Source organism: Oryzias latipes, chromosome 17 (genome assembly GCF_053564925.1).
Source record: "Oryzias latipes strain Hd-rR chromosome 17, Olatipes_Hd-rR_3.1".
NCBI classification, from domain to species: Eukaryota; Metazoa; Chordata; class Actinopteri; order Beloniformes; family Adrianichthyidae; genus Oryzias; species Oryzias latipes.
Genome location: NC_136253.1, coordinates 5,755,699 through 5,766,496, shown reverse-complemented (window position 1 = coordinate 5,766,496; position 10,798 = coordinate 5,755,699). Strand labels below are relative to the sequence as shown.

Sequence of the window (10,798 nt, the reverse complement as noted above, 5' to 3'; positions counted from 1 at the left end):
GTTGGTTCTTACTTGTTAAAGTTGCCTCATGTTTGGTCAATGCTGAAGCTGCAGAGGATCCGGAATGAGGCAGCCCATCCGTGTTGGGTTTCTGTTTCCTCTGGAGTGGTTCCAAACATCTCAGCATCTTCTCTCCTCGTCTTGTGAAGTCGTGGTGCAAAGCCTGTCTCCCACCATGACTCCTTTACAGGATCCGCCTCTCCTACAGGACACAGAAACATGCATATAATGATTTGATTCATTCACTCAGACCTTTGGTTTGTGGTGCTGACATGTTTGTCCAGGTTTGTTGTGTTGGAGCATGTGGAGCCAGAGCTGCTGAGAACCATTAATGAGAGAAACTCGCCGTCTGCTGAGCTGGAAGGAAAGCTTTGTGACAAACACACAGTTTCAGGACTTTCTTGGTCAGAAAACTGTTGGAAAACAGAGATCTCTACTTTGCATATGAAGCATCTGGAACTAAGACATATTTGTGGTCAAAGTTCAGATAGAAGTTTGTCACATAACTCAGCATGCTGTGGAGGAAGATCTCTTGGTTTGAGCTAAAACCTGCTTCACTTTCAGTTTCTAACATTGACCTGAAGAGAAAAGCAGAAAAAGACATTTTATAGTCTGTTTTTTATGGCAGAAAATCTGTTTTTTCCTCTACTTTCCATTGGATCTGTTTGAACTTGAACAGCTGAAGGATGGCGTGAAGGATGAAGGAGGATGAGGATGGAGGATGCTGTCAAGAGGAACAGTCCACTTCCAAACAGAGATTCTGAGGGGATATTCCCATGCTAGCTCTCACGGTAAGTTTGAGGCTAAGGAAGTGGATAACCTCAGCTTTCGGTTCCAGAAATGGAGGTATGTGTCAGGATATGTCAAGTTGCCATAGTAACTCATGCTCTGAACATAACCTGGTCTGGAGCAGGTTTAGTTGAAGCTTAGTTTGTTTTCAGAGAGGTGAAGCAGCTTGGCGTGCCCATTTGAAGATGATTTAGTGGATGAAGAAGCTTAGATAATACTTTTTCCACCGTGAGAGGGTGATAAGACCACATATGTATGTTCTACAAGTGTAGGTTTTTGTCTAAATATGTTTAGTTATAGTTGTTCTAATGTGTTTTACTGAGTTATTTGAGCCTGTCATGTTTAATTCTTTCTGCACCATTAGTGAGAGGGAGGGAGAGGATGATGAAATTATTTAGAACCTCTAGTGCAACAAAATGGTATAAAAACTGAAGTTACAGTCAGTCGTGATATTTAATTACATGGTAAATATTGTAAATTCATCCTGAATCATTTATTTTAAGTTTATAAAAATGAGAAAATCTGCAGGCTCAAACTCAGACATGTGAGAGTTCAAGAAGTAAAATAAAATAGGATGGAAAAACGTTTCATTTAATTGGAGTAATATGAAATTTAGTTAGATAAATATTTAAATTTGAGTTGTATAAACAGCTATGGAGTTAATCTAGCCACAGGGGTTGCAAGCCAGTAACTTCTGTGCCGGTCCCAAGCCCGGATAAATAGAGAGGGTTGCGTCAGGAAGGGCATCCGGCGTAAAAATTGCCAAAATAACCATGCGAATCATCCACACTTTAGACATACCGGATCGGTCGAGGCCCGGGTTAACAACGACCGCCACCGATGCTGTTAACCTACAGGGTGTCGGTGGAAATTTGACTACTGTTGGTGGAAGAAAGAGGGGAGGCAGAAGGGTCCGTGGCCAGAGAGAGAAGGGAAAAGGCAGGAACATAGGTTTGAGAATAGGGACTCTTAACGTTGGCACAATGACAGGGAAAGGCAGAGAGCTGGCAGACATGATGGAGAGAAGGAAGGTAGATGTACTGTGTGTGCAGGAGACAAGGTGGAAGGGCAGCAAGGCACGTAGTATTGGAGGAGGATACAAACTGTTCTATCATGGTGTTGATAGGAAGAGAAACGGGGTAGGTGTGATTCTGAAGGGGGAGTTTGTAAACAGTGTTCTAGAGGTGAAAAGAGTCTCAGACAGGATGATGAGCCTAAAGTTAGAAATTGAAGGGGTGATGGTGAATGTAGTCAGTGGGTATGCGCCACAGGTTGGCTGTGAGTTAGAAGTGAAGGAGAGATTCTGGAGTGAGTTGGATGAGGTCATAGAGAGTTTTCCCAGAGGAGAGAGAGTTGTTATTGGAGCAGACTTTAATGGGCATGTTGGTGAGGGCAATAGAGGTGATGAGGAGGTGATGGGCAGGTTTGGTGTGAAGGAAAGGAATCTGGAGGGACAGATGGTGGTGGACTTTGCGAAGAGGATGGAAATGGCTGTAGTCAACACTTACTTCCAGAAGAGAGAGGAACATAGAGTGACATACAGAAGTGGAGGTAGGAGTACTCAGGTGGACTACATCCTATGTAGACGAGGTCATTTGAGAGAGGTTAATGACTGCAAAGTGGTGGTAGGAGAGAGTGTAGCCAGACAGCACCGCATGGTGGTGTGTAAGATGACTCTGGAGGTCAGGAAGAAGAAGAGAGGGAAAACAGAAAAGAAGACCAAGTGGTGGAAGCTACAGAATGAAGAAACTTGTGAGGAATTTAGGCAGAAGTTGAGGCAGGTCCTGGGTGGTCAGGATGAGCTTCCAGAGGACTGGGAAACTACAGCAGAGATTATCAGGGAAACAGGTAGGAAGGTGCTAGGTGTGTCATCTGGAAAGAGGAAAGACGGTAAAGAGACTTGGTGGTGGAATGAGGAAGTACAGGAATGCGTCCAGAGGAAGAGGTTGGCTAAAAGGAAGTGGGATGTAGAAAGGACTGAGGAAGGTAGACAGGAGTACAAGGAAGCGCAGCGTAGAGTGAAGAGAGAGGTGGCAAAGGCCAAACAGAAAGCTTACGATGAGCTTTATGACAGGTTAGACACAAAGGAAGGAGAGAAGGACTTGTACAGGCTAGCCAGACAGAGAGACAGAGATGGGAAGGACGTGCAACAGATAAGGGTGATTAAGGACAGAGAGGGAAAGGTGCTAACAACCCAGGAGAGTGTACAGAAAAGATGGAAGAAGTATTTTGAGGAGCTGATGAACGTGGAAAATGACAGGGAAAGAAGGGAGGAAGATGTGGTTGTTGTGGAGCAGGAAGTAGCAGAGATTGGAAAGGATGAGGTTAGGAAGGCTCTGAAAAGGATGAAGAGCGGAAAGGCCGTTGGTCCTGATGACGTACCTGTGGAGGTATGGAAGTGCTTAGGAGAGGCAGCAGTGGAATTTCTAACAAGGTTGTTCAATAGGATTCTAGAGAGTGAGAAGATGCCTGAGGAATGGAGGAGAAGCGTTCTGGTCCCGATCTTTAAGAACAAGGGTGACACGCAGAACTGCAGCAACTATAGAGGAATAAAGTTGATGAGCCACACAATGAAGCTGTGGGAAAGAGTAGTGGAAGCCAGGCTTAGGAAGAAGGTGGAGATTTGTGAGCAGCAGTATGGTTTCATGCCCCGTAAGAGCACCACTGATGCCATTTTTGCTTTGAGAATGTTGATGGAAAAGTACAGAGAAGGTCAGAAGGAGCTGCATTGTGTGTTCGTAGATTTAGAGAAGGCGTATGACAGGGTGCCGAGGGAGGAGCTGTGGTACTGTATGAGGTCGTCTGGAGTGGCAGAGAAGTATGTCAGAGTAGTTCAGGACATGTATGAGAGAAGTATGACGGTGGTGAGATGTGCTGTAGGTCAGACAGAGGAGTTCAAGGTGGAGGTGGGACTACACCAAGGATCAGCTTTGAGTCCTTTTTTGTTTGCTATGCTGATGGACAGGCTGACAGATGAGGTAAGACAGGAATCTCCCTGGACAATGATGTTTGCGGATGACATTGTAATTTGCAGTGAGAGTAGAGAGCAGGTGGAGGAACAGCTGGATAGGTGGAGGTTTGCTCTGGAAAGAAGAGGTATGAAGGTCAGTCGTAGTAAGACAGAATACATGTGTCTGAACGAGAGGGATCAAGGTAGAAGCGTTAGGTTACAGGGGGCTGAGGTGGAGAAGGTGCAGGAGTTTAAGTACTTGGGGTCAACAGTTCAGTGTGATGGGGAGTGTGGAAAAGAGGTGAAGAGGCGAGTGCAGGCAGGTTGGAGCGGTTGGAGGAAAGTGTCAGGAGTGTTGTGTGACAGAAAAGTGTCAGCAAGACTCAAAGGAAAGGTGTACAAGACAGTGGTGAGACCAGCTCTGCTCTATGGGTTAGAGACGGTAGCAGTGAGACAAAGACAAGAGGCTGAGATGGAGGTAGCAGAGATGAAGATGTTGAGGTTCTCCTTAGGAGTGACCAGGTTAGACAGGATAAGGAACGAGTACATCAGAGGGACGGCCCATGTTGCCTGTGTTAGCGACAAAGTCAGAGAAGCCAGACTGAGATGGTTTGGACATGTTCAGAGGAGGGATAGTGGATATATTGGTAGAAGGATGTTGGAGATGGAGCTGCCTGGCCGGAGGGCAAGAGGACGGCCAAAGAGGAGATATATGGATGTCTTAACAGAGGACATGAAGTTGGCTAACGTTAGGGTAGAAGATGTTCATGATAGAGTGAGGTGGAAAAGGATGATTCGCTGTGGCGACCCCTGATGGGAAAAGCCGAAAGAGAAAGAAGAAACAGCTATGGAGTTGGAGAGACAAGAAATTAGGTTTAATAAATTTAACTCAATTACATGTTACCAATTGAATGAATTCATTTAAGTTTTATACGTTGTATATGTACATATACATCACAATGTAATCGGAAATAAGATCAGAAACGAATGCGTTTACTTTGTCCGTTCTTTTTCTTGAAGCAGAAACTTTTACTTTTTTTATGGGCGTAAAAGGGGTGTACATAAATATACTTTTCTTGTTTACAGTTACTTATTTGGTAACAAGTAATTAAGTTAAATTACTTGAGTTAAATTTAATTCAGACTAATGTCTATCCAACTAAATAGTTGTTTTTACAACTCAAATTTACATATTTATATATGTAAATGTAATTTTTCTCCAATTCAATTAAATGTTTTTCCATATTAATTTATTGTACTTCTTGAACTCTCATATGTCTAAGTTAAGCTGCAGATTTTCTCATTTCCATAACAATAATTTGATTGAAACAAAACAAATTAGCAATATGACAGCTTTAATCACATCTGACATTTTCATTGCTCCAGAATACAGTAGGAGTTACAATATAATGTCATCATTCTCTCCGTCCATCTCACTCAGGGTGCAGAAAGAATTAAACATAGCAGGACAAATAACTCAGTAAAACAGAGTAAAACAGCTAAACAACCAAAAACATTTGGTCAAAAACCCACACTTAAACTCCACAGCGTCCAGACAGGCAAAGGGAATGGTATCCCACAATTCCTTGCGGTGCCGATCTAACAGCAGCACCAAAGTTACACCTACTTCATTTAATTAATTTGAATGAAAGTAAAATAAATGTCTGAAAACTACGTGTTATTCTTAAGCTAACTTATCAAAAAAATGATTTATCTTAACTGAAGCAAATAATTAAGTTAGATTAATGTATAAAAGATTATTTTTCCAACATCCATACATGGTCTTATCACCCTCTCACGGTGGAAAAAGTATTATCTGAGCGTCTTCATCCACTAAATCATCTACAAATGGACACGCCATGCTGCTTCACCTCTCTCTGAAAACAAACTAACCTTCAACTAAACCTGCTCTAGACCAGGTTATGTTCAGAGCATGAGTTGCTATGGCAACTTGACATACCCTGAAACATACCTCCATTTCTGGAACCGAAAGCTGAGGTTATCAACTTCCTTAGCCTCAAACTTACCGTGGTAACTCACATAACCTGCTTTCTGGAAAACCCCCTTGGTCATCCTGAAGAACGCTGCTCCTCTGCACACAAACAGACTCCAGCTGGTCTGCACTGTTCTGCTGGAGGCTCAGTCCTGTGGAGACGGAGAACAAGTTAGAAAAGGAAAAGTCATCTCTGCATCTTGAAATGTTTTACAATCATGAAGCAGAAATAGAATGGCGATTCTCTAAACTGGAGCTCCCCATGTCTGGGATCCAGATTCTGATTGATGAGGCCTTTGGGAACTCCATCCATCCTCCAGCCTGAAGCAAAACTCTCATTCATTAGAAAATTGGAACTATCTGCGTCTTTGAGTCTGTAGGGATTTCAAAATAAAGGCTGCCGTACTTACAGCGTGTTTCTGAGATGGAGATGGAGTTTAGTGTTGGTGTTCTCTTCACCAACACCGAGGACAAGAAAAAAAAATCACAAAATATCCCCTTAATTATTATAATTACAATAACAGCAAAACCATTTCAAAATAAGAGCTAAACGTTTGCAATGAAAAGGCTGAAAGAAACAGTGTTTCTACTCACCACGACTTGGTTAGTCTCATTCCAAACAGTAAACATAAACAACAACAAATGGTTAAAAAATATCATGGTAGTCATTTAAATGCAAAAAAACATCTAAAATAACAAAACAAAGATGTTATTCTGTAATCCTGTAACCAATCTGTGTAAATCATTCAAGTTTGACTCACCTTAATCCTGAAGATGATCCTTTAATTGAAAAAAGAATTTGTCATTTTTGTTGTTTTTGTTTGTTATTTCACACAAGTTGCTAAAAGTTAAAGACTAATTTAAGTTAAACTTACTGATTTTTAGAGAAAGGGGTTTGTGTTTCTGCTGCTCAAAAAAATGGAGAAGTAGTTTGAAAAGGTAATTATTATTTTGTAAATAAAAGTTCACATTGAAAAAAGGAGGAAACTAATTGAAATTATTTTAACTTTTACAAAGGGAAAAAAACTTACTTTTTAAGGTATGAAAGGCAATTTACAAACTAAAAACTCAAAGAATAAAATGGAAACAATGAAACAAAAAAAATAAGATAAAAAAAAGGACAAAAAACTTTTTTCACTTGTAAAAGGAAAATGAAATAGGTAAAAGAAAGAAACTAAGCTGGATGTTTTTTTTTTTAAAGAAAAACCTAAAAGACTCAAAGTGAAAAGAGTTAAATGTCGTCTTCATTCTGCTAAAGGACTTAGAAAAACAGAAGGTAATTAAGAAAAAGTGAAATGTAAAAAGTGAGTTTGTGTGTGCGTGGGTGTGCATGTGTGGGCATGTGTGGGCATGTGTGTGTGTGTGTTACATCTCCCAGCTGTATGGGAATGGGTGGCTGTAGTCAGCCACCCATTCCCTAATAAGCCGAATGGCCCGTGCAACAGAGTCAGGCATCGGCGGAGATTGGGGAGCGGCGGGCTGAACGCTCTCCTCGGGCTCCTGGAGGATCGGAGGCGGGACCTTTGACAGACAGAGGAGCGGGAGTCAGAAAACCCTTCAGCTGCATCTTTACCTTCACCACACCTGCAGCAGGTGGAGGCCTGTGTGGCACCACAGTTCTGTTTCTTTTCAAAGCAAAGGAACTCTTCCACAAACATCTGGAATGCTCACATCTGGCTGTGGAGCAGCAGCACTCAGACGCGGCTGTCTGTCTGGAGGCTCGTCTTCCCTTCCAGAGCTGCTGTCCTGCTGCTTTCGCCGTCTCTGGAAAACAGACAGATCTGGATGTCAGAGGGTTTGGGAATCTCGTCTAATTAATCACACGGATCACTGGAATTTCAGACAAATGATTCCATGTTTGATCTAATGAATCAAAAATGAGTCAGCTAGATGGCAGTGTTGTCTCCCAGCTGCCATCAACCAAGAAACACTGAAACAGATGACAGACATGTGGGACACGTCAGTCAGGACTTCTCATGTCTTGACCTCTAATTGTTGAAGGAAAACGCCACACAGTCACTGATTAGCAAGTGAAACGCAGACTGCAGACAAATAAACGTCTGCAGGATCGTCTGCCAGCAGAACATGAACTAGAAAAGGTCAAACATCAGAGCTGCTTCCAATCAAACACAACCTGACTGACAGAAACCTGTGCTGAGAAATGAGACAATCATCTTTCATGGACTTTTCCAACCTACAGCCGTTCAAAAACAGCTGTTCTTCCAGACAAATCCTAAAGATCTAACATGCACTAACTTACAGTGAGATCCAGTACATAACATGGAGATTCTGGGACTGGTTTAGTAACATTCAGCATCATTTCTGCCCTTTTCTCAACAGCAGATGTCTGTTTACCTTCTGCCCCGGCCTCCTGCAGTAGCTGTGGTCCTGGAGATGACGAGGAACTGGAAACATCTGGAAAGATTACCATGCGAAAGTGAAGAAAAGTACAGAATTATCAAACGTTTCTCATTTTTAACAACTATTTTCATCCACATAAACATGCAAACGTTACCTTCTTCTCTACAGTCTCGTCCTTTAAAAAAGGTTTAGCAAAAATAGAGGAATAAAAGCTCTTGAACTTATTAATGATCGACCTGATATGTAAAGTTAAGATCATTAAGTTAATGTGTTATAATATCAAAATAATGACAAAATGTGTCTGGTGTGGATGCTAACATTATCTGAGCTAAATGCACAGAAACGACCGTGTTCCTAAAGAAAAGATACAGAAAGAAAAAAGCTCTAAACTCACCTTTCAGGTCTGTATGGCTTCCTTCAGAAACTCGGAAAATAAATCTCTCAAGTCGCTTTTGTACCGTCTTCAGCGAAGTCTCAGCACAAAGTGAGGTTTCTGAGAACTGATTCCTTGAATCAAAATAAAATGTGGTTGCCGTGGCAACCAACAGTTTGTCAGATAACAAATTCAATCCAGACTTTTACAGAAAAGAACGGCATAGAAGATATAGATTCTAGTCTATTCAATTCTGTGTAAAAATATAATCTGGTCACCGTGGATACCAACATTTTTTAAGTTAGCAAACTAATTCCCATGTTGTATTCGAGCTGCTGTGTGTTTTTTTTTTCTTATTTGTATAGTGAGGAACTTTTATGAATAAATATGACTAAAACATCCGTCTATTTTAGGATTGGTTAAAACTTTATTTTTTATTTATTTCACATGTAATTCAAATGGTGTTGATAAAGATTTTTGATTATTTGGATCTTGTTTGTAAAAAGGAAACTCCATAAACATGCTGGGGTCTTTAAAAATGTGAGCCACGGCTCTTCATCATTTAATTGCAGCTCATCTTCTAGTTTTTATGAGTAGATGAGGTTAGAGTCCTGCCTGTTTGGAGTTCATTGCTTATATAGTTCTGGAAATTTTGGAACAAAAATTATGGAAAACATTTGAACAAAGATCACCCGTTGTTTTGTTTTTCCTTCTTTTTTTGTTTTTTTAATGGGCAAAAAGGTTGCCCTTTATTTTAATTGAATGCAATACACTTCCATAATACTCTTTCTTTAATTAAAATGGACAAGTAAATTTAACAGAGGGAAAATAAATAGTAACATATGATAAAATTAAATATAGATTTATAACATAATCCTCATCCTTTTTTGTACATTAAGATCAAACTTTTTTGTAATTGATATAAAATAAAAAAATAACAAGAACTTTGACGCTTATTGGTGTTAAAACGAATCTGCAGAGCATTTTCCGCCTGCTCCTTCCCGCTCCCACCCTAACATATCGTGCACACATGCACACATATACACATGCACGTAGGGCTCCGGGAACTGGATGGGTGGGACATGCTGGTGGAGACTCTCTTTGGGGCCTCATTGGCAACCCCCCTCCATTCCACTTTTACTCGCACATTATAATTTTTTTTTTTTTTTTAACTTGTCCTGTCCAACAGCTGGACAGGCAGATGAGAGCTGAAGGCCTCTTGTGTTGGACATATTTTACTTTAACAAAAGGGGTTATTAATCTTCAGACAAACCAGAGGTATGTCTGAATAAACCCCTTTAGTAATCGAGGACAAACTCTATTCATTTTAATCGTTTTTGAAAATCTTTTGTGTTGGACCGGACGGAAAAGGAAGGGGGGGGGGGAGAAGAGAGGGATGTTAGGGGGGGATAGGAGGGTGATCATAGGAGGGGGAGGGGGATAAAACCATGAAGCAGCATAGAGCAACAAGTTTACTGGATGTTTATCATTATGGTAAGGTTCAGATGTAGTACAAATCTCAAAGGGCGGGGCCTGTCCACACACACACTGAAATGTTATAAACACACCTGCTAGCTGCAAAAATGTCCACATTTCAACATGTACACAAAACAGATAGTGTTCACAGACGCATACTTATTTATGCCTTCAAACCAACTAGTGTGAAATATTTCATTCATTCGAACATGCAAACTATTAGTGCAAAGGTGAGCTAACACCTGTGCACAGGTGAGTGTTTATGTTCTTCTAAAACGGATGATGGAATGTAAAAAGAAGGAGGGAGAGTGCCCAGCCACCCCCACACCAAGACCCCCGCCGCAGCAGCAGCGGCAGCCAGAACACCCAAAGCCACACGGCAGCAGGCAGAGAACAACCGCCTCCCAGGCGATCACATCTGCCACCCAGGCCAGGGCCAGCAGGACTGCCGCTAGGCCCCCAGAGCCAGAGAGCAGGGAGGCATGGGGGGAAAGAGAGTGCCACCCCAGCCCAACCAGGAGAGCAGCCCCCCCGCCGCACCAGGAGGGCCCAATGCCGGGCACCACCCGAGAAGGGTGCCCACAGCCCCAGACGAGCATCTCATCACCACCCAGGAGTTCTGGGCATCCCCCCGCCCCAACCCCAAGTACGAGCCAGGAAACCCCCAAGGAAGACCCGCTCTGCGCTCCAGGCAGCCACCCACCTGGCCCACGGTTGGTCCAGAAAGGAGCAAGGCAGGGGCCAGCCGCCCCCGTCCAGGTAAAAGAGGGGGCCCACGAGGGGAGTTGTAAACATGGCCCGACCAGGCTCGGCCACAGTTGGAAATTTGGCGAGGTCCAGCACCTGTTGCCAAGGGT

General features: G+C 42.4%; 1 long non-coding RNA gene across 6 annotated transcripts; it reads right to left on the bottom strand.

Annotated features, from left to right (window-relative positions):
• Positions 1-648: 648 nt before the first annotated feature.
• On the bottom strand, positions 649-9,163 carry LOC110016795 (uncharacterized). 6 transcript variants are annotated; one of them, XR_013650703.1, is made up of 6 exons: positions 8,487-9,160; positions 8,087-8,146; positions 7,403-7,495; positions 6,142-7,252; positions 5,784-6,052; positions 649-724 (listed from the first exon to the last, which is right to left on the bottom strand). It is a non-coding gene; the product is annotated as an uncharacterized LOC110016795 (long non-coding RNA). The 6 variants fall into 6 exon arrangements; XR_013650705.1 differs by having other exon boundaries at positions 653-724; positions 5,800-6,052; positions 8,487-9,163; XR_013650704.1 differs by having other exon boundaries at positions 653-724; positions 5,779-6,052; positions 8,487-9,161.
• Between the last annotated feature and the right edge of the window lie 1,635 nt (positions 9,164-10,798).